Below are 1,583 nucleotides of genomic sequence, written 5' to 3'. Positions count from 1 at the left end.
GATAGGGAGGAAAGACAATGGGTTTTAAAAAGTCCTAATAATCCAAACTCTTCAACTTACCAGCCGTATTGTCATTGTCGAAGTCCCCCTCCGCGCAGGTGGAGTGTGACGCTGGCCGAACCAGGTCAGCACGGAGCGGAGACTCCACAGACAGAGACAGACACTGGGCGCAAGGGTCATGCAGCAAGGCCGGGCGGCAGTTATTGCTCCAGCTGGATTTCACAACGAATGCTCACCGCGGAGACCCGAGTCTCATTGGACCCCAGGCACGGGGGGCTGGGGGATGCTGGAGGGATGCTGGAGGGATTTAGACTAAGAATTTGTAAAATGCCCTGCGGAAAGGGCTCCTTTTCCCGTGCACACCCAGGTGTCACTGGGGCGGGTGTGATCCTGGGTGTCTACCTCCAAAGCCCTCACCCTTCCCTTCTGCCTCACCAGGGGCTATGGTGCCTCAAAAACACAAGTCCAACCCTGGCTTGATGGCAGATCGGGGATGAATGAGCTCAAACTACCCAACGCACAGGCTCCTTCTGGTGAGGCTGCGACAGGTGACCAAGAGTATTTCCTGACACCTGGGTGCCGGAGGCGTGGGTCCCCCAGGGAAGAGCTACGTGGGAAGACAAATCCATGTCAGATTTCCTATGAGCATGTTTCTGGGCCTCGCTCCAGCCCAGTGGAAGCTGAACTTGTGGATGGGAGGGCAGGACTCCCAACAGCTCCCCAGATGAGTCTTATGCACTTTAAAGTGTCAGGATCAATGCCACGGGGACCCTAAAATAGCGAAGGAGCATGCTGAAGTGGTCAGAGAAAAAAGGCAAGTTACATGCAAATTCAGTATATATAAAAACAATCCATTCGTGTGCTGGCTGGTGTGGCCTCGTGGTTAGAGTGCCGGCCTGTGCACCAAAGGATCATGGGTTTGATTCCTGGTCAAGGGCACATACCTGGGTTGCAGGTTCGATCCCTGGCCCTGGTCAGGGTGTGTGTGGGAAGCAACTAATTAATGTTTCTCTCTCTCTCTCCCCCTCCTTCCCTCCCTCCCTTCCATTGTCTCTAAAAATCAATGGAAATCCTCCAGTGAGGAGTAACAAAAAAAAGCAAAAAAAAATCCATTTGTGTGTGTGTATGTGTGTGCATGTGTGTGTGTATACTAGATACCCAAGATTAACAGCAGTTACCACTATATCGCAATTTCTCAGTCTGGACAATATTAACATTTGGGGCCAGGTAATTCTCTGTGGTGGGGGCCCTCTCGTGCATTGCAGATCTTCAGCAGTATCCCAGGCCTCTACCCTCTCGATGCCAGTGGCACCCCTTAGTGGTAACCATCAAAAACGTCTGCAAACATTGCCATATGTCCCCTGGGAAACAAGATGTGGCATCTGGAGAGTCACTGCCCTAGATGGAAGATATGCTGGATGATGTTTTCCTTTGTTTTTAATGTATCTGTTCATTTTTTAGTTATTTTTTCTAAAATGAACATGAAATATTTTAGTCATGTAAAAAATTCAGTGTTTCTTAATGTCCCGTTGCCTGTGCTGTCCAAAAAACACACACGATCAGATGAAAAGATATTTGTATTT

The sequence above is a fragment of the Miniopterus schreibersii genome, assembly GCF_964146895.1.
Source record: "Miniopterus schreibersii genome assembly, chromosome: 1".
NCBI lineage: Eukaryota > Metazoa > Chordata > Mammalia > Chiroptera > Miniopteridae > Miniopterus > Miniopterus schreibersii.
This window is presented reverse-complemented; position numbering follows the sequence as displayed.